Raw genomic sequence first — 22,512 nt, forward strand, 5'->3', positions numbered from 1 at the left:
GGGGGCTGTGTCTTCACAGCATGCTGTATCCACTGAACTTCCTCCTCTCTTGATGGAAAAAAACTCACTGCCAGGGATCCCTCTAGAGAGTCAGAGAATGATCCACTTTCAGCAGAAGCCTGGCTCAATCCATTGATAGGGTATGCATTTGCAGGCTGTGGAGGTGTTGTCTGACTGATGGGGTTCAATGAGGCACTGTCCTCACTGCTGCTGTCAAAAGAATCCAGAGGCGGAGCCAAAGGAGGAACAGAAGTGGAAGTCACTGGAATACCAAAACCCTATATGGACGCCTGCCTCAACCTGGAAGGGGAAGCATGGACAGAGGGTAACCGACACTCACATCCCTTCCTTTCTCTCCCCATACCGCAAAAGTATCAAGGAATCATATGTTACATCAATATTGTGAGCTGGTCACCCTTCCAGGACCCGGCCAGGGCTGCCCCTGCTTAGCTTCCTTCACACACAGTCACTGTTGAGCTCTACACTTCTCGGTAATTCACCAGGACTCTGCCTCAAACACAGGGGAGTTCTCTGCCTCCTCTTCTCCTTTCACAAATGTTCACCAACACCAGGCTTCTTATAACTAAAGGTTTTATTATTTGCCATTTAACATAATCTTCATGGCTTATTTCTTCTATAACTCAAACATTTCTTCTTTAACTCAACCATAACAAAAAGGCATTTACTCAGTCTTCTAATTAAACCCTTTTCAGACTTAAAGCAGTTCCTCAAACTTTCCCAGTTCAAACAGCCAGACAAAAGCATTTACTTTTCTTTCTCAGAGGATAGTGCAGCAGTCACCTTTTCAGCAGAGAGCTTCCCCAGCCCTTCCATCTCTCTCTTCCAGTTTTCCACCATTGTCTTAATAAATCTGCCTGAAAACCTTTCACACCTGGTTAAATTTCCCAATCAACACCTGGCTTCTCACTCTCCTGCCTAGAGTCCTTCCCCTGACTCTGATTCCCTTGCTGTTGCAGTGCATTCTGGACTTTGTAGTTTCCTGCCTCCTCACAATATTTAACTCAATTGTATCTAGTAGAAGCTGACACTGTTTACATGTAGGGGAGTAAGACTATGGTGCTTATTTTAGAAGCCAGGTTTGTGTTTTAGATGTCCATAAGCTAGTATTACACATCCGTATTGCATGGATATCTAAATCCCAAATTTTTTAAAGCCAGGATATGGATGTCTAAAACTATGTGGCAAGAGGGAATGGGTTGGGTGGGACCAAGGCAGAATGAAAACATATATGTGCTTTCCATAGACATATATTCCCCATATCAAAAGGGGAGGGCACGTCTATGACTCCGCAGATCAATGTCAGCAGTTAGACATTCTCCTGGGAATGTCCAGGGTGCTGGCATGCACTGTAGGTGGCTATTGACAGCTAGCACATGGGGCTGGCTGAATATCAGCCCAATTGTTCATCAGCCAGGGAGTGTACATTAAGCTGGATTCCACATGCACTGGCAAAGAGCTTGCAGAGTTTCCACACATAGGATATGCTACCTCTTTCACTTTATAGCTGTAATTACAGTAGTAGCATATGCTCTTCTGGCCAGCTTCTAGTCACCTGAAGTCTCAGCGTGCTTACTGCTGCCTGTACTCTGACTTGGGCTGGGACAGCAACTGTACTTTTTCCTCACCAATCGTGTCTTTCATGTGCTTAGAGGTAACCTCGTTTGCATGGGATAGTGTGAAGGCATCAGATGAAAAGGCTAACCCTGATGCCAATAAAAATTCTATCGTGTATAATCACGTTCTCTAAAGTTGAGGTTGCAGGGTGGGAGACTTAGGAGCAATGTCAGGAAATACTTTTTCATAGAAAGGGTAGGGGATACCTGGAATGACGATCTGCAGGAGATTGTGAAGACAAAATTGGTGACGGAATTCAAGAATGCGTGGAATAAACACAGAGGATCACTGTATAGAAAAAGGATGGAATTCAATCAAAGCAAAACTTAAAAGACCTCATAACTGGAGTGAACTTTGACAGCAGCTTCAGAGGTTGGGAAGTAAGACCAATGCCGGGCAGACTTCTATGGTCTGGGTCCCATAAATTACAAAAAAGATCAGGATCAAGACTGGAATGGGCTTCCACAGCAACTCCTGTAGTTGGATAGTAGGACTGATGCCAGACAGACTTCTACAGTCTGTGATCAAAACTGGCAGGGAGAGACAGAGATTAAGAGGGGCATTTTTGATAAAACGACTAAGTCCGATTTTGGACATCTTGCTAAAAACATACAAAAATCTAGTGGTGAACATAGCTATTTTCAAACCTGAGAACCATCTATGTTTTTGGTTCAAAAATCACCTTTTTCTAGATGTTTTGTGCTGAGTACCTTTTTTTTTTAGGGGGGGGGGGGGGGGCATTTATAGAAAAAAAAAACGTCAAAAGAAAAAAGCCAAAAATCAGCCACTGGGATGTCTGTGGGCCATCATTCTTAGTAGACTGGCTACAGAGACATCCCAGCAGAGCAGTGGGGCAGTCTAAGGGCACTGCAGGGCCCTAGGTACACAATTCACCATAATCCCCTTATATTTTACGGTGAGCCCTCCAGAAGCTGAGAAAAACCTACTGTACCCCACTGAACACCACTACAATAGCCCTCAAGCTTGCAGGTTGTCACCTATGTGTAGGTACAATAGGTATTTAGTGGTTCTTGGACAGCTCACATGTTCTACCACAAGTGTACCAGTTAGAGTGGAATATGGACCTGGGTCCCCTTCTCTACAGTCCACTGCACCTACCACTAGGCTACTCCTGAGACCTTCCAGCTGCTCTAACAAGAATGGCCATCATATCTGAGCCTGGTATGTACTGTCACTGTTACATCTTAGAGGGGTGGGAGGGGTCTATGACCATTGTGAGAGTAAGGGGGTTATGCCTTAATCCCTTCAGTGGTCATTTGGTCATTTAGGGCACTTTTGTTCAATTAGTCATGACTGAAACAGGTCAAGCCAAAAATGTCTTAATTCTGGCCCTAGACATTTTCATTTTGATTCATTATTGAAGAAAATAATCTAGTACCACCCATGTCCTGCCCAAAACAAGTCCTCAACACTACCCCTTGAAATTTGGACAAATTGTGGAGAAAAATATCTAAAATCAGTGTCAAAAATCATAACTTCCATTTTTGAGAGAAAAATGTCCATCTACCACCTTATGATGTTTTTGCATGTTTTTTGTTTGTTTTGAAAATGAGTCTCTAACAGGCTTATTTTCGAAAGAGAAGGGCGCCCATTTTTCGACACAAATCGGGAGATGGGCGTCCTTCTCTCAGGGTCGCCCAAATCGGCATAATCGAAAGCCGATTTTGGGTGTCCCCAACTGCTTCCCGTCGCGGGGACAACCAAAGTTCCCGGGGGCGTGTCGGAGGTGTTGCGAAGGCGGGACTGGGGCGTGCCTAACAGATGGACGTCCTCGAGTGATAATGGAAAAAAGAAGGGCGTCCCTGATGAGCACTTGGGCGACTTTACTTGGTTCTGTTTTTCTTACGACCAAGCCTCAAAAAGGTGCCCAAACTGACCAGATGGACACCGGAGGGAATTGGGAATGACCTCCCCCGACTCCCACAGTGGTCACTAACCCCCTCCCACCCTGAAAAAATCAACTTTAAAAACTTTTTTTGCCAGCCTGAAATGTCATACTCATGTCCATCACAGCAGTATGCAGGTCCCGGGGGGGGGGGGGGGGGGGGGAGGTATGTGTGTGTCAGCAGAGGCATAGCAAAGGCATGGACGTCCTCCTTTCAAACATTTTGGACGTCCTGAACTACCCCCCCCCCCCCCCAGGGACGGCCACATTTCAAGGGAGTGGAGGAGTGGCCTAGTGGTTAGAGCACTGGTCTTGCAATCCAGAGGTGGCCGGTTCAAATCCCACTGCTGCTAATTGTGATCCAAAATCCAAATAAATAAAGGGGATATCAAAGGCATAGAAAAGACATGGATGTCCTTCTCACAGAAACATCCACATCTTGGATGTCCTGAACTGCCGTCGCAGGGACGGAGGCATAGCGAAGGATGTCCTTCACTCATACTCTAAAAAAAAAAAAAAAAAGACGTCCCTGACGAGCACTTGGATGTTTTCACCTGTACTAGTGTTTTTCTAAGGTTGTAGATGGCAATTTATTTAAGGTTGCAGACGGCTATTATACACGCAGCTTGTCTGCATGGATGAAGCCGTCTTTGACTTGCGCAGAGGAGCCACGCATAACGCTTGGCTGCTCTGCACTGGCTTTCCCTCCTTAGGAAGGAAATCGTGTGCAAATGAGCTAACAGCGAACAGCTCATTTGCATGCGATTTCCTTCATGCATGCCCGTTCCTTTCCGAATCGCTAAGGGATTGGTAAGGGAAGGGCTGTTTCCGTTCAGTTAGTGCATCTGGCTGAAGGTAAGGGAGCTATGTACCTGGGAGCAACTTGTGAAGTCCACTGCAGTGCCCCCTAGGGTGCTCTGTTGGTGTCCTGGCATGTCAGGGGGACCAGTGCACTACGAATGCTGGCTCCTCCCATGACCAAATGGCTTGGATTTGGTCATTTCTGAGATGGGTGTCCTCGCTTTCCATTATTGCTGAAAATCAGAAACGACCAAGTCCTGGGGACGACCATCTCTGCTGGGGATGACCATTTCTAAGGTTAACCTAAATTTGCTGATTTGGGCGTCCCCGACCGTATTATCAAAATGAAAGATGGACGCCCATCTTGTTTTGATAATACGGGTTTCCTCACCCCCTGCTGGAGCCGTCCTGCGAGGATGTCCCCAGGAAAACTTGGGCGTCCCTTTCGATTATGCCCCTCCACGTATACCAGCACTTGAACATGAAGAACTGAAGCCTGAACAGAGTGTCATTCAACTCTGGCCTCCTTGTTTGGCAGACTGGATGGACGGTGCAAATCATTATCTGCTTATATCACAAAAACGAACGGAGTAAAAGTCATGTATTAAATATGGAGTAAAGCCCTCAGTTATATGACACATCCATGTGGCAGTCAAAATAAATAAATTCTAAAAGGGTGAACTCATTGTTACTATGACTATTTTAACATTAAATGTCTGCTAGATATGCATGTACCTTTTGTAAGTCACATTTGTTTCCCCGATGCAGTAATTTTTGAAAGAATCCAGGATTTTGTTCACATCAATTTTGCTGCCTCTTTATCAAAGGTCAGGGTCTCATACCAATTGTGTTTGAAATTTTTCCAGGTTATTTGGACCCCTGCACACTAAAGTAAATTCTGACTTTAAAATAAAGTCCAAACTTCTCAACTTTCAGGCTAGAGGTGAGATACCTGATTCTTCTCTTAAATTTAATGCTTATTGCTTAATTAATTAGCCCTGTGAAACCTTTTCTTTCTTTCTATCTTGTCCTACCAAGCTCTGATTGATAGGAAGAGAGAGGAGAGGCTGTTAAAACAGCATTGAATTCATTTGAGACTCAAAAGTAACATTTTACACAACTGTAATTATTGGGAATATTTAGATTAAAAAGTTATAATTCTTAGACAATTTTAAAGGTTAATTCAATTGGAAATTCTTTGGTCCTGGTCCCACCCAGCTAGAGAATTCCCTTGATAAAACAGCAGTTAGCTGACACTTGGGGATTTATAATCCCACCCACCCCAGGGTTTTCCACTCATTTATAGCCAAACCAAACCTCATTAACTTTACTCCTCAATCATACACAGGCAGTCTTGCAGCCTGTTAACTCCAACATAGTACACCTGTTCATACCCATTTCAACCAATCAGGATGACTTTTATTCTCTGCAATAATTGTGGTGCTTTAGTTTCAAGGCAAATCATCTGGAGACTGAAAGCTTGTCCTATCTGTCTTCAGCTATCTACTTTAAAACAAGAGCTCTGTAAAGTAATGCAAGAATTAGATGCAATTAAAGCAACTTATAGGACTGTGCAGAATCATAACTTCTCACCACTGCCTCAAAGAATAAAACCACATAAGAACAGATGGTTCACAGTAGGCTCAGGCAGACTTCGTCATGTGACACAAAAGCATCCACCAGCACAAATGTTGCCACTACAAAATTCTTTTGCTCCACTACAGCATTGCGATGTTCCTGAAAATAAAACTGAGGCAGAACAAAAACCAAGGAAGGTGGAACAAAAAGATAAGAAGGTACCCAAAGAGAAAAGACACCCCCAAATCACTAAAACCAAAACACATACTAGGAAATGTAGATGGAAAGCGATGACCACAAATGCTCATAGTCTAAGCAATAAAATTCATGATCTTCAAGCCCTGATGTTGGAGGCAGACTTGGACATAGTTGCAGTCACAGAGACATGGCTCAATGGTTTCCATGAATGGGATGTAAACATACCAGGCTATAATCTTTTTAGGAAGGACAGAGAGGGGCGTAAAGGTGGAGGAGTAGCTCTGTATGTGAGAAATGATATCGCAGCGACTGAAATGACAGGAAACTGGGGAAAGGAAGAAGCGATATGGATCACCTTAAAAAGAGAGGATGGAACCTCTGTCCACGTGGGCGTTGTCTACAGACCCCCGACACAATTGAAGGAACTAGATAAAGATCTGATCGCTGATATTCATAAGTTGGCGAAGAAAAGAGAGGTGCTGTTGTTGGGAGATTTTAATCTGCCAGATGTAGATTAGAAGGTTCCATCTGCCAAATCTGAAAGAAGTAGACAGATTGTGGATGCTTTCCAAAGTGCACTGCTCAGACAAATGGTGACGGAACCCACGAGCGAGGGAGCAACGTTGGATCTGGTGCTCACAAATGGGAATAGTGTGTCAAATGTCAGAGTGGGTGCACACCTGAAAAGCAGTGACCATCAAACGGTTTGGTTTGATATGACGGCTGAAGTGCAGGGCGGACACTCTAAACTCAAAGTCCTGGATTTCAAGCGTGCTGACTTTAGTAAAATGGGCGAATACCTGAGAAAGGAGCTGATGGGCTGGGAGGACGTACGAGAAGTGGAAGGACAGTGGTCCAGGCTGAAAGAAGTAATAAATAGGGCCACAGACCTTTATGTAAGGAGAGTAACTAAAAGCAAAAGAAAAAGGAAACCGATATGGTTCTCCAAGCAAGTGGTTGAGAAAATAAAGGCTAAAGAGTTGGCGTTCCAGAAATATAGAAAATCTCAAGAACAGGAACATGGGGAGGAATACCGGATGAAACTGAAAGAAGCCAAGAGAGAGGTACGTCTGGCGAAGGCGCAAGCGGAAGAACAAATGGCTAGAAATGTAAGAAGGGGAGACAAAAACTTCTTCAGGTATATTAGTGAAAGGAGAAAGACTAAAAACGGAATTGTGAGACTAAAAGATACAACAAAACGCTATGTAGAAAATGATGAAGAAAAAGCCAGTGCTAAATAGATACTTTTGCTCTGTTTTCACAGAAGAAAATCCTGGAGAAGGACCACTAGGGACTGGCAAAAGTACACCTGAGAATGGAGCGGATAGAGCACCGTTCATGGAAGAGAGTGTTTATCAACAACTTGGAAAGCTAAAGGTGGACAAAGCCATGGGACCGGACGGGATCCACCCCAGGATATTGAGGGAGCTCAGAGAGGTTCTGGCGGGTCCTCTTAAAGATTTGTTTAATAAATCCTTGGAGACGGGAGAGGTTCCGAGGGACTGGAGAACGGCGGATGTGGTCCCTCTTCACAAAAGTGGTGATAGGGAAGAGGCTGGAAACTACAGGCTGGTAAGCCTCACTTCGGTTATTGGTAAAGTAATGGAAGCGATGCTGAAGGAAAGGATAGTGAATTTCCTGGAAGCAAATAAGTTGCAAGATCCGAGACAACATGGTTTCACCAAAGGGAAATCGTGCCAAACGAATCTCATTGAATTCTTTGACTGGGTGACGGGAAAATTAAATCAAGGACGTGCTATGGACATAATCTATTTAGATTTCAGCAAAGCTTTCGACACGGTTCCCCACAGGAGGCTCTTGAATAAACTAGATGGGCTGAAGATAGGACCCGAAGTGGTGAACTGGATTAGGAACTGGTTGACAGGCAGACGCCAGAGGGTGGTGGTGAATGGAGTTTGCTCGGAGGAGGGAAAGGTGAGTAGTGGAGAGCCTCAGGGATCGGTGCTGGGGCCGATTCTGTTCAATATATTTGTGAGTGACATTGCCGAATGGTTACGAGGTAAAGTTTGCCTTTTTGCGGATGACACCAAGATTTGCAACAGAGTGGACACCCCGGAGGGAGTGGAAAACATGAAAAAAGATCTGAAGAAGCTAGAAGAATGGTCTAACGTTTGGCAATTAAAATTCAATGCGAAGAAATGCAAAGTGATGCACTTAGGGAGTAGAAATCCAAGGGAGACGTATGTGTTAGGCGGGGAGAGTCTGATTGGCACGGACGGGGAGAGGGATCTTGGGGTGATAGTATCCGAGGACCTGAAGGCGACGAAACAGTGTGACAAGGCGGTGGCCGTAGCTAGAAGATTGCTAGGCTGTATAGGGAGAGGTGTGACCAGCAGAAGAAGGGAGGTTTTAATGCCCCTGTATAAGACGTTGGTGAGGCCCCACCTGGAGTACTGTGTTCAGTTTTGGAGGCCGTACCGTGCGAAGGATGTCAAAAAAATGGAAGCGGTGCAAAGAAAAGCTACGAGGATGGTATGGGATTTGCGTTCCAAAACGTATGAAGAGAGACTTGCTGACCTGAACATGTATACCCTGGAGGAAAGGAGGAACAGGGGTGATATGATACAGACGTTCAAATATTTGAAAGGTATTAATCCGCAAACGAATCTTTTCCGGAGATGGGAAGGCGGTAGAACGAGAGGACATGAAATGAGATTGAAGGGGGGCAGACTCAGAAAAGATGTCAGGAAGTATTTTTTCACGGAGAGGGTGGTGGATGCTTGGAATGCCCTCCCGCGGGAGGTGGTGGCGATGAAAACAGTAACGGAATTCAAACATGCGTGGGATGTGCATAAAGGAATCCTGTGCAGAAGGAATGGATCCTCAGAAGCTTAGCTACAATTGGGTGGCAGAGCAGGTGGGGGGAAGAGGGGTTGGTGGTTGGGAGGCGAGGATAGGGGAGGGCAGACTTTTATACGGTCTGTGCCAGAGCCGGTGATGGAAGGCGGGACAGGTGGTTGGGAGGCAGGAAAAACTGCTGGGCATGCTTATACGGTCTGTGCCCTGAGAAAGACAGGTACAAATCAAGGTAAGGTATACACATGAGTTTATCTTGGGCAGACTGGATGGACCGTGCAGGTCTTTTTCTGCCGTCATCTACTATGTTACTATGTTACATACAGCTCGTATATTTCCACGCCAATGCACAGCAGAAGAATAGCTGAGCATTTTTTTCATCGGCTGCTCCTCCAGGTCATTTGCAATTTCAAAATTATGCCACTAGCTTTTGAAATGCTTCAAATTTGTAGCATAATCCCCTGCTAAACTCAATGCTAAAGACAGCAGAATCAATGTGCAACTTTTCATGGCTAATTTACTTCTGACACGCTGTAACATATTCAAGACACTTTCAGGCCAGTTAAACAGTCTTAACTACTTGGTTTCTTATAACTCACAGAAACAACAGGAAATGAGTATGCAACCAAGGTGTATCTTCCGCTTCCTAAAGGGACCATAGACACTTACACAACAACCAGCATGATCCATCACACTTTTTTGATGTAAAATACAAGCAGAACAAAACCAGATATTTCTCTCTCTTTTAGTACCTCAATTTAGGAAACTGCATTCATTCTCAGAAAGAGCAATTCTCCAGACCCTTCACCTCCCTGCTAAAGGTAGTTTTTCCTTACTGTGATCAGGGGTGGGGAGATATCTCCCCTCACATTTATTTATATCTGATGTCTCATATCAATGAACTGTGCTTTCAGGGGCGGACTCACCACTGGGACCATAGGACAGTGTCCAAGGGCCCATAGCAGTAGGGGGACCAATCTCCCTAGCCTCCATTTAGTTTAATCACACTTGATAGGTAGTTAGAGGCCCATGATCCTTCCTGATCAGGGTTCCAGCCTACTGTCAGTCTGCCCCTGTGTGCTTTCATCATCCTACTAGGTGGGTGGTTCACTTTGGGGTTTGGTTTGAAGCATAAAACTGGTTCTTGAACTGGAACTCCACTAGTTAGAGCAGGGGCATCAAACTGCAATCCTGAATGGTAGCAAACCAGTCGATTTCATAACATCCCCAATGAATGTACATGAGACACATTTGTGTATGAAAGAGGCAGTGCATGCAAATCTCTCATAAATATTCATTCGTTAGGGATACTCTGAAAACCTGTTTGTGGCCATCCAGGATTGCAGTTTGTCTCTTTAAATTAATTACAGAACCCAGACCAAAAACCATAAAACAAAAAGGTCTGGCATGCCTGATAGTTACTAAAAAGGCTGCCCAGTAAAGGATACCCTCATTACACATGTAGAAGGATTGCCCCAAGATCCATCCCTTTTGGCAGCCTCCGAACACCAATACCTTTATAACTACATTGGAATCCTCCCATTTTTCCAAACACTCTACTTGTTAATGATTGCCAGGATATATATGAAAGCTCCCTTCCCCATCCTCAGCCTCTAATGTCTCAGTGGGTGAATAAAGCCTTAGTTATTCATAGTGATGCATAAAATGACAGCAAAAGGAAGTGGAAAACACAACTTCAAGAGAATGACAGCATTTAATAATGGATCCAGCAACAAATAATTTGTGGTACTGATCCCTATTTATTGAATAAAACTTGCTTTCCAAGTATATACAACTCTCTTCTCCCCCCCCCCCCCCCCCATTTTTCTTCCTGTTCTTTTATTAATTTATTTGATATACCACCTTGTATTCTTATAACCAACATCTCCTCATCATTCTTTATCATCGGCAGATTCATTCACACCATGTCAAATAAGCTTGTTTTTCTATGGTTGCCCCTACCCAATGGAACCTCACACCCGTAGATCTTCATAAGGAACTCTCTTTTATGAATTTTAGGGCAAACACTGAAAATGTACCTTTTCAGAAAAGCTTTCAGCATTACATAACTTAGATCCGAACACCTCGCTATGCAATCCAGTCGTTGATTCTTTGCAGGCCCTGGAATTGTCTTTGTTGTTTTGTCTGTCCATTTTCTCCCCATTCTCCTCCCTCCTTTTGTTTTCATTAGGGTTAATTATCTCCTACCCCTTGACCCCCCCTTTCCTTATAATTACAAAATTTGTAACCTAGTTTCCTAATGTGTCATTCCATTACTCTCTTTCTTTTTTGTATATGCCATTTTATTTTAGTTTAGTTTCTTGAATTATCTATTGTGAACCATTAGATTTTGTGATTTGCAGTATATTAAAGTTGAACCTTGAAACTAGATACATCAAGGTGATGTACAGAACCAGAAAATAATCAACAGCAAAAAATAAATACAAACATGTAGACAAATGTGATGCATGACAAAAATAATAATTAAAAAACTTCTCATTTGCCTTTAACTTCTCCCAGTGAACTGTAGATTGTCATTCCATGAATTCCACAGAACAAATACTTGCAAGAAATTCAGCACTGGATTAAAGTTAAAGGTGATTGGATAGAGTTTGATCTGGCAACACTAGAGGTAGGAAACTGCCTCAGAAAAACAACTGTTAATAGACAAACAGCAAGCACTGTCACAAACAGAGGTTGGTGGCAGTATTAATGATACATTTTTTGACAGCCTTTTTCCTTTTCAGCAGCCTGTCCCTGGGGTCTGTGTTCCTCTTTTTCTCTGCATTATTAATGCTGAAGCTGGGAACACAGGGGAGAGAAGTGGCTGGAAAACTTTGTTGTTTTAGGTACTATATTACACTGACAGTACTGTCATCTACTGCTGCATTGTGGAGCATTAGGGCATTATGGAGGTAATTCTATACATGGGCATGTGCAGTTATACGTGCCTTGGGTGCATATGTGCCACTCTAATTGGCAGATGTGTGTCAAAATGCACTACATGCTATTCTATAAAGTAGAGTGTTAGTGCTATGGCGTGTAACTGCAAGAGGAACATATACATGAGCAGAGTATGAGTCAGTGGCATAGCTATGAGTGAGCACAGGCCCACCCTGAATGGCCTACCAAAAGTTCGGTAACAGCCACCTTGCTCTGCTCTCTTCCACCCCTGGATCTGGCATTCCCTCCTATGGCCTTTCAGCTCCCCCTCCCGCTCTGATCTACCTCAGAATCTTCACCGGCGCAGCAGCAAAGGACCTCCGTTGTCAGCGTCGGCCCCACGGACCTCCTTCTGCTGCATCCCACCCTTGCTGATGTCACTTCCTGTATCCTGGAAGAGGAAGAGGGAAGCCTGTGAGGTCAGCGCAAGCAATGAAGGTGCTTAGCTGCTATGTTGGCGAAGATGCTGAGGTAGACTCAGGGGTGGGGACATGATGCTGGATCTGGGGTCAGAGGAGAGGTAAAGATGCAAGAGAAACGGGGAGGTGTTTTGGAAGGCCCACACATAGTAACTATGGGCCCACTCAATCGATAGGTTTGGATGTGCACTGGTATAGGTGCATCATGGGCATGGCATCAAGCAATGTACACAACTTCTAGAATACTATCAGTTGCACACATTGCAAGGTGCACCCACTTTCATCAGCCCTTGATCTGGCATAAGTGATGGCGCCTAGCGCACCAAACCAGGTTTATGTGAGTATTCTATAACATCTTAAGCATGCTTATGTGCTGTACAGATTGGCTTTCATGGTGCCCCATTATGGCACTTAATTTGAGATGCCAATTTTACAACTACTCCCTTCATGTGCTTCCTTCACAATTATTAGCGAGAAGCTAATAGCAAGAGAAGTAGCTGGAAGCATCCATAAAATAGGTGCTTGAAATAGAGAAAGGCTCAGAAAGAAAGGAGGACTGAGAAGATGTACTGCAGCCCTTCTGCAGATCTTTTAACTTGCACAATATGTTTTACTTACGATTCTGCCAAGTGTCATTTTTACACCTTCTACAACTACAGCATATTTTATTTGTTGTTTGTTTTCATAGTTTCTGAATGCACAGAAGAGGTATATTAAATAGTGAGGAAATTTAAAAGTGAATGTTTCTGAAACAATTTTAGGCGTACACATTTAAATGAGAGTTGAGCCTTGGATAAAGAGTGAAATGCCTACATTTAGCAATATAATTCAATTTTACAACTCTGTATGTAAAATCTAAGGGGCCTTTTTTTTACTAAGCTGCACTAAAAAAGTGGTCAGCGCTATCACTAGCACGGGGTTCTCCCTCGCACTGAGGCCACTATTAATGCAACTATAAAATGGCTGCATTTCCTATTTTCTCAGTTCATGGCTACACGCTAGTTTCCCCATTAGCACAGGCACACTTACTGACACCTTTTTTCTAGGCAGTAACGGCTCCCGAACTAATCACTTGCTAATTGGTTGTCATACAGCAAAGTAGTTGTGCTGATTAGTGCAGAACACACCTACTCTCTGCCCCCAAACTCGCCCCAAAATGCTAAAAAAGCGTGTGCAGATGCCTTATCTACCACGGGACCCCTGGCACCCAACTCCTGGCATTGCAGCAAGTAAATGTTGCTATTCTATAACAGTGCGTGCAACTTTTTGGAATGCCCATGCCCCTCTTTTGAGTTGCATGCTATAGGATTCAGGAATGGGGAGTTTTAGAATAGCACGCAAGAAGATGCATGCACAAAATTCAATTAGTGCCAATTAAGTGCAATTATTCATAGTTGACAGGGTTGCTGAGAGGGAGCGGGAGGAGCAAGATTCCCCCAGGCTTAGCATCCAAGGGGGGCCTGGCGCTGGGGTCTGTCTCTCCTGCTCCTATCGGGACCTCAAGTAGCGCATGCTCAGTTTTGATGAAATAACGACATGAGGGGAAGCAATGTGGTGGAGAACAACGCTAGAGAAAGGCTTCTGCTGGCAGGGCTTGGGGACTCCCACCAGCCAAGGTATGTGGAGTTGCGGCAGAGGCAGGGAGGTGGTGCAAAATGTGCACCCTCCACTTTGGGCTCCGACCCACTCCAATCTGAAGTCTGGCTACACAGTGTCCTGGAGGGCGGCAGCAGCGGTCCTGCTCCGGTTCAATCTCTTGGCGGCATTGATACTTGACAGCTAATCTACCATTAGTTGTATGTGCATCTTAACACTGTGCCTAAACTATATACAATTCTGGGTATGTGAAATAGTGGGCCCTCTTTTCCAAATACAAAATTAAGAGCATATAAAAAAAATATATAGTGACAAAAAGTACAAAAAATGGTGCCAAATGACCACTTCCATATAAAAATGTGATATTCAATCAATAATAAAGAGTAAAATTGTAACCCATACATATACACATAAATAAAAATCATATAAGTGCATAAACAAATCTCCTAACAAGTGAACACATCATAAAATGACAACATTAAAAAAAATCACATATCACATGGAGAACCAAAATCTCAAGTAGGCTCATTATAAATAAAGGAAAGCAACATAATAAATATAATTAAGGCACTCAAATAAAAAGACCCATGAATAGTGACAAACCAACAAAAGACAGTGTGAAGAAACTGTGTTTTAAGTCTGTAAAACGTATTGGTTATTTTCCTGTTTTAAATATGTCTGAAGTGTATTTCTCCTGTTTGGCCAGTAGATGGTGCATGTTTATGCTTAAAGCTGTTACAGAGGACTGATATCTCTTTCTTTTAGTTGGCATACATATAATAGGAAGTGCCTGTAGTGATGTAACCAGTTTTTATTTGAAACTTGACTGTTCTGGGCTCTGATTAGCCTGGAGTTTGAAATTACCCAACAGATGCTGGCAGTTGATTCAGTTCCATCCCGGGAGATCTCTTTGCTGAAGCTCTGTGAACAGATATATGCCTTGATCTCCCCAGGTACTTTCTAGGAAGTATGCAAATGTTTAGTTAGTTTTCTAATTGATCCATTTTTCAGTTACTTGTTACTGTTTGCTATTTGCACATTATTTTTTGTCCACTGTTCCAAATTCTGAAAATAAACACATTTGTTTGTTTCGTTCTGCCTGTCTGGACTGATAAAGAATCCTGGTGGTTTGTGTGTTGGGTCTATGAGTGCTTTCTGGGAACTGTGGGACCACTGGGAGTATGTGTAACCTAGAAATCACTAGGGATAAATGGAGAGCAGGAGACTCGCCCAGAAGTGGCTGTGACCGAGCCGGTGGGAGGAGGGTGCTAGTGTAGAACACGAGGGGCAGGTGCAGGAGGACCTGAACTGTGCTGAGGATAGACCCACTAAGTGGCCATGGGGTAACCCCAGATGGGTGGCTAGGCGTTACGTGACAAACAGTAAGCATATACTGTATTCATACCTTTACATGCGTTGATTCAAAAGTGATCAATACATACACAGGAATAGGAGTAAAAACATCTATAATGTAAATGAATGCAATAAGACCGATAAAAAAGGTAGGAAGCAATGAATAATAACTAATATCAATGACGTGCGACTGTTCATGGTTATTAACATAACTTATTTATTTATTTGTTGCATTTGTACCCCACATTTTCCCACCTATTTGCAGGCTCAATGTGGCTTACATAGTACCGACAAAGGCGTTTGCCCAGTCGGTGGATAACAAATACAAAGTTGTATAGTGATCGTATGAGGTATAAGTGGAGGGTCGGAATGGATGAAGATTTCGTGATGTCCTGTTCAATCATAGTCATGCTGTGTTGGTAGGTTAAGAGGGTTACGTTGGGTCAAGCCTTTTTGAAGAGGTTGGTTTTTAGTGATTTCCTGAAGTTCAAGTGGTCGTGGATTGTTTTCACAACTTTTGGGAGCCCATTCCATAGTTGTGTGCTTATGTAGGAAAAGCCGGCTGCGTAAGTTGTTTTGTATTTCAGTCCTTTGCAATTTGGGTAGTGTAGGTTTAGGTAGGATCTTGACGATCTGACTGTTTCTTATTGGTAAGTCTATAAGGTCTGTCATGTATCCTGGGGCTTTGCCGTACATGATTTTATGGACTAAGGTGCAGATTTTGAAGATGATCCGTTCTTTGATTGGGAGCCAATGCAACTCTCGGAAGGGTTTGGCACTTTCAAAGCGTGTTTTGCTGAATATCAGCCTGGCTGCTATATTTTGGGCGGTCAGGAGTTTTTTTTATGAGTTGTTCTTTGCAGCCCACGTAGATTCTGTTGCAATAATCTGCATGGCTTAAGACCATTGATTATATTAGGTATCGAAAAGTTGCTCTTGGGAAGAAAGGTTTTAATCGTTTGAGCTTCCACATTGAATAGAACATTTTCTTTGTTACAGAGTTTACTTGGCTCTCGAGGGTAAGGTTGCGATCGAGTGTGACACCGAGTATTTTCAAACTGTCCGAGGTAGGGAGGGTATGTCCTGGAGTATTTAGGGTTGTGGGTTTATATTTGTTATATGGAGAGGAGAGGATGAGGCAATGTGTTTTTTCGGTGTTCAGTTTCAGTTGGAATGAGTTTGCCCAGGAGTCCATGATGTTCAGACTATCGTTGATTTTGTTGGTTATTTCTGAAGGGGATGCATATTGTAGCATCATCTGCATAAATGAATGGGTTAAGGCCTCGGTTGGGTAAGGACTGTGCCAGAGGAATCATCATCATGTTGAAGAGTATTGGTGATAATGGTGATCCTTGAGGTACTCCGCAGACTGCTTTCCACGGTGGTGATGTTTGACTTTGATTTTACTTGATAAGTTCTGGTGGTTAGAAAGCCTTTGATCCAATTAAGTAAGTTTCCTTCAATCCCGAAGTGGCCTAGTATTCTTAGTAGTATGTTGTGGTTTACCATGTCGAAAGCGCTTGACATGTTGAACTGGAGGAGGAGTATGCTTTTGCCTGTGGCAATCTCCAGCTTGAATTTGGCCAGGAGAGTGACTAGGACAGTTTCGGTCCTATGGTGGGATCGGAATCCTGATTGTGAATTACCTGATTGTGAATTATGTAGTATTGAGAACTTGTCCAGGTATTCTGTAAGCTATTTAGTCTCGAAGCTCTCCATCAGTTTTACTACTAATGGGATAGACGCAACTGGGCGGTAATTGGTGATATCATTTGTGCTTTTCTTGGTGTCTTTTGGTATTGGGGTGAGTAGGATGTTGCAGACTTGAGTAGATGACTGTTACTATTAATGAAATGTTACATATAAAAACCAATGCCGTGCAAGCTATATTGAAAAATGCAGAAAGGATGTAGTGCAGTGCAGTCCATAAACAATGAATGATGTGAGCTGATGCTTATGGTGTGTGAACCACTTCAATTAAATTAACTAAATAACAAATGTGGTGAAATAAAAATAGAAGTAATGTGCTGAACTCTGTCCAAAGAGGCAAACTATGAAGGAGTTAGTTTGACTGGTTTTACCTTCACCATGCTTTTATATGATTTTTATTTATGTTACATATTGCAACATTTTTTGTACTTTCTATCACTATGTATGTTTTTATATGCTCTTAATTTTGTATATTCATATTCTTTGTTTGATTAGGTATTTTCTATATATTACGACTCCAGAAGCAGGCACACATGCCAAAACATGGCAGTATTGAGTCCTTTCCACATTAGGCAATTGGACAGAATAAAACATTTTGCACTACAACTTGGGAATCCTCGTCTTCTGTTGCCTCATATCTTTGTCATGCTTTGCACACTCGTAAAGACTAGACCTCCTTTTTGGTTTCTGGACTTTTATAGATTTGCATACAACAGAAGCAGTTTCTGTGCATAAACATTTTTCACATGCATATTCATTGTGGATATCCTGAAAATCTGACTGACTAGTGGGACGATGCTCAAAACGTAATGCCGGTGCTAGAGGTGATTAGCACAGGACTAGCATCAGCATTAGTAAGTGCAGAATGCTCAGAGGGATCTAGTGCAGGAGACAATGTGCAGGCCAAAGATTAGCACAAATAACATGTAGATGTAGTCAAATAGATGCTAATGAGGTAAATTCAACAACCTCCTCCTGTCACTTTTGCAAGAAACACTACAAGATCTACAAGCACATACATCAACCTCCATCACCTAAGCTGCAAAGGACTCAAATATAAATCAACGTATGCATCCAGCTCTCCTTTATAAGCAAGCAACTATGGAACGTACTACCAAACGCCTTGAAAACAACCCACAACCTATCAAACTTTCGGAAATCACTAAAAACTAATTTATTCAAAAAGGCATACCCTAACGACCCAACCTAAATGCCTCGATCCTGCAACACAACGAAACTAATACTCGATCTGGTCACACCTCAACCCTTCCTCCTTATTCCCTGATGTGTCTATCATTCATAAATCTTCTACAATGTCACTATGTATCTGTTACACCGGAATTGGCGATCGCCATCACGGTTACTATGTAAGCCACATTGAGCCTGCAAATAGGTGGGAAAATGTGGGATACAAATGCAATAAATAAATAAATAAAAAGAGCGTTGGAGAGTCTCAACACTGTGTGAGCCTATCTGGAGGCCACTGGATGTCAGTGCTATGATCGTCTGGCAGACGTAGTCTATGGAACTCACAGACACAAAAGCGTACAGAGGACTATGATTACTTCAAGTAAGCCTAATGTCAGTTAACGGAGACTGTATACTGTACATATAATAAACAGTACTGTACATATGTTTATCAGATGTCAAGCTTCTTTGGGTCACAACGGTTAAGTGCACGCTCCGGTTAACTGCATGTATTTCTTTGGTCCCAGACCCTTGCACTTAAGCGGACTGCACTGTATATTGAACAGAATCGATCCCAGTACTGACTCCTGAGGCACTCCACCACTCACTTCATTTCCTCTGAGTGAATTCCATTTACCATAACCATCTGTCGCCTGTTGGTCAACCAGTTTCCAATTCAGTTCACCACTTCAGATCCTAAGTTCAGCCTTCTCAGCTTATTCATGAGTCTTCTGTGAAGAACTGTAACAAAGGCTTTACTGAAATCCAAGTAGGTTACATATAGCCAGGGGCGTAGCTACGGGTGGGCCTGGGTGGGCCCAGGCCCACCCAGTTTTGTCTCAAGCCCATCCTCACCTTCTCCCACCCCGCCGTAGCGCTGCCTCCTCTCCTGCACTTCACGGTCTCTGTCTCCCACCCTCGCGGCAGCGCTTGCAATTTGCTATCGGCGCTGCCTGCCTGACAGCTGACAGACGCGGCGCGACGTCCTCCTGCTCCGGGGCCTTCCCTCTGCCACGTTGATTCAACTTCCTGTTTACGCAGGGCGGATTGCTCGCGGCAGAGGGAAGGTCCCGGAGCGTCGTCGCACCGCGTCTGTCAGCTGTCAGGCAGGCAGTGCCGATAAAACGCTGCTTCGGGGGTCGGAGACGGAGACCATGAAGTGCAGGAGAGGAGGCAGCGCTACGGTGGGGGTGGGAAAAGGTGAGTGGAGGCAGCGCCGATAACTTTAAATGTGCTGGACAAGCGCGCATGTGTGTGTGTGTGTGTGGGGGGGGGGGGGGGGTTGTAGTGCCCACCCATCCAACCCGCTGGCCCACCCAAAAATTGTCTTCTGGCTACGCCACTGCATATAGCGCATGTCCATATCCAGTTTTTTGGTCACCTAATCAAAGAAATCAATAGATTCATTTGGCAGAATTTTCTTATGGTAAAGCCATGTTGTCTTGGATCCTGCAACCTGTTGGATTCTAGAAAGTTAACTATCATTTCCTTCAGCAGCAACCCCTTTCTGCACTTACTAATGCTTTTGCTAGTCCTGTGCTAATCACCTCTAGCACCGGCATTAGGTTTTGAGCATCGTCCCACTAGTCAGTCAGATTTTCAGGATATCCACAATGAATATGCAAACAAGGAAAAACATGTGGCAAATTCACAAATACAGTGGAAAATATAAAGTGTTACTTCATAAACTATACATGATCAAACTTGAATATGTGACTGGTTAAGGAGATGAGAACTGAAGCCAAAGAATGAGAGGTTAACAGTTGCAGCCCAGGCCAGAGGATCATGGATGTGATGGTTCACAGCAAGTAAAAGAAACCAACTGTAGGTTCTGTAAAAAAGAGCCGGAAACAGTTACTCATCTTGTAGCTGGATGTGAAGTGCCGATGATGGAAAATTTCTATGTGGAAAGGCACAACAGGGTGGAACATCTCATTCATTGAAAACATTGTAAACATTACACTATCAATGTACTGGGAAAGCATTGCGATCATGACCCTAGGAGAACTGTGGAGAATGAAGAGGTTACGATAATCTGGGACATCCCTATCCCAAATGATAAAAAGCTGGATGCAAGGAAGCTGGACATAGTGATAAAAGAGAAAAACAACAGAACAGCATTGATCACAGTAGGTGTCATTCCCAAGTGAATACTCTGTGAATCATGTGGAGTGCGAGAAGATCCTCAAGAACCAAGACATGTAGTCCGAGACCAAGAACATGTGACAGAAAGATAAAGAACTATTCCCCACTGTTTTGGATGCCACAGACTTGATTAAAAAGATTTTCCAAGTATACCTGGATAAGTTGCCTATACATGTTACATCTCACAAACTCTAGAGAGACACTCTGTTTCACACAGTTAAGTATGATGGTAGCGTTAGCTGTAAATTTGAGAGAGAGATCATATGCCACATATCCTTGCTTAGGAGTGAGGTACATCACTGTCACAGTATGTTCAAAACTAACCCATTTGGAGAAATTGTGCCTAAGAAAAACCAAGATGACACCTCTGAGGACTAAGCATTTTTTTTTAGGACCAAACCTTACGGTTAGAATACTAACAGGAAATTTTAAAACAATCCAGGAACACAAGACCTTTAAAGTTAAAATACTTTGACACCAAAAAGAAAAGATTTAAAGATCTGGGTTTCTTATCACATTATGGACCATATGGCTTGTAACCCTGTAATCACCTATCCATGGCTCCTTGTCTCTCTCCGTCCCCCCCAACCCATACATTTCCCTTTGACCCTGTCAGTGGAATGTTTTATGTTTCACTTATATATTCTGATCTTGTCATCTTTTGATCATACTCTCCTGGCCTGAGGAAAGTGGTTCTAGCCTTTAAAAGCTAGTCAAGAAATTTATCAAGTTAGTCCATTAAAAAGGTGGTATTTTATTTTTCTATTTCTTTCTGTTTTGCTTTATTTCTATTTTTAGCACCTGTAAAGGAAATTAAATGGTGACATATCAAATCTTTTACAAGCCGTGGGATTATGGGTATAACAATAAGATGCCTATTTACTGAAGTGTAGTAATGTTTTGCAGTAACAGTGGCCTAACATCCAAACATCTTGCCAGGGAACTGCAAAATCTGTGTTAACTACTAGGGATTTTCCCACCACTTGCCATTCAGTTAACACAAAGAAAATGTCTTTATTGTAAAATAACAACAGCACAATTCAGTTAGTTATACTGCCCTGCAATGGCAGAAGGAAGTATGTCCATTTTGGCTAATTTATGGGAAAATGGAAGAAACATGTTTTGCTTGATTTCTCTGCAATGAACTTATTACTTTTTTGTCTCTGAAATATTGGGGTTCTCAATTCCAATCCTTGAGGACCAAAACCCAGCATGGTTTTCAGGATTTCCACAATGAATATGTATGAGACCTATTTGCATGAAATGGAAGCAGTGAAGGCAAATTGATCTCTTCCATATTCATTATGGAGATCCTGAAAACCAGGCTGGCTTGTGGACCTCGAGGACTGGATTTCTGCTGAAGAGGCTATGCAGAAGTCCAATATACATTATGATAGCACATATTTCCTAAATTATAGATAGGCACTTAACATATTTTTGAGCATAAGTGGACTTAATTCCTCCAGGGCAGTGTACCTCGAGAGGTGGCATTAACTGCTCTGCATTACCTGATATATTAACTATGTTAACTGTAAGGTGCATGTCCTGCCCCTTCTTAAGGAGTTGTTTAATGAGGGAAATTACTGTGCACTGTCATAGTGCCATATTAATACGTAGCAATTCCCACATTAAAAAAGCTATGCAGTTTAGTTAACTAGGCTGAATTGATTTACAGGCCTAGTTAACTAAACTGCATAGCTTTTTTAATGTGTGAATTGCTACGTATTAAGTTTCAATTCAAACGTGTTCAATTCCAAAGACAGCTAGATAAATTTGTGGAGGAAAAAGATACTGCTAGGTATAATTAGACTACGGAAAAACCCAAATCCGGCAATTCAGAATTAAATACCCTAAGTGGGATTAGGAAGTATTTTTTCATTGCTGTATAATGGGCAAAGGATGCAAATCCTTTGTATTACCATATACATAAAGAGAATCGTTGGGCAGCAAGAACACAGTCAGATTCCAAAGGCTTCTGGTTTCTTTCACACTAAACCAATTATAAAACTATAAAACCAGGCAGACCCAGTACTATGGGTGGGGTTGATGGTTTAAACCATTTTACTTTGAAAAGAATATATATCTTGGTGGTTTTGACATCTTACAGTGACAACTAAAATACAGCTTGAAACCGAGATGCTTTTTTTTTGTTTGTTCACTTGAGCATCACCTAGTCACTAAAATAGAAGTAGCTCTTGTCAATTGTTCCAGCATTAAACCACT

The 22,512-nt window shown here is 42.8% G+C and overlaps 1 protein-coding gene across 5 annotated transcripts in view; it reads right to left on the reverse strand.

Moving 5' to 3' along the window:
• PPP3CA (protein phosphatase 3 catalytic subunit alpha) overlaps positions 1 to 22,512 on the reverse strand; it is a 743,055-nt gene that overhangs the window by 201,330 nt on the left and 519,213 nt on the right. The gene's annotated exons all lie outside the window — the stretch shown is intronic.

This window comes from Microcaecilia unicolor, chromosome 2 (genome assembly GCF_901765095.1).
Source record: "Microcaecilia unicolor chromosome 2, aMicUni1.1, whole genome shotgun sequence".
Taxonomy (NCBI): domain Eukaryota; kingdom Metazoa; phylum Chordata; class Amphibia; order Gymnophiona; family Siphonopidae; genus Microcaecilia; species Microcaecilia unicolor.